Consider the following 400-nt stretch of genomic DNA (forward strand, 5'->3'; position numbering starts at 1 on the left):
CATCAACTTGTTTACACGTAAACCCATATCACCACATATACATCTCATAACTCCCATAAACACACATTTACAAGTTCGCTTCACCAGCTGTCAAATACTCGTAAACATATAACGCAGTTTCTCTGAGCAGTCTCGCTCCGCCCGTACATCCTGTTGCAACAACCTTACCGGGGGACGATTGATGGTGTTGCATCTTTCCGCTTTTTGCAATTTTGTTATATATATGGTGCCCAGTATTTTTAATTCTTCATAGATAGAAAGGAGGGAGGGTGGTCTATGTATTCTGTTCTGATGTTTGCTCTGATGAATTAGAATTTGGTATTTGGTTTGAATTCAGTCACATTACCAAAAGGTTTGTTTGTTTTCTACCTGTCTGTCTGTCACGCATACATGAATATGT

The sequence above is a fragment of the Penaeus monodon genome, chromosome 27, assembly GCF_015228065.2.
Source record: "Penaeus monodon isolate SGIC_2016 chromosome 27, NSTDA_Pmon_1, whole genome shotgun sequence".
Taxonomy (NCBI): Eukaryota; Metazoa; Arthropoda; class Malacostraca; order Decapoda; family Penaeidae; genus Penaeus; species Penaeus monodon.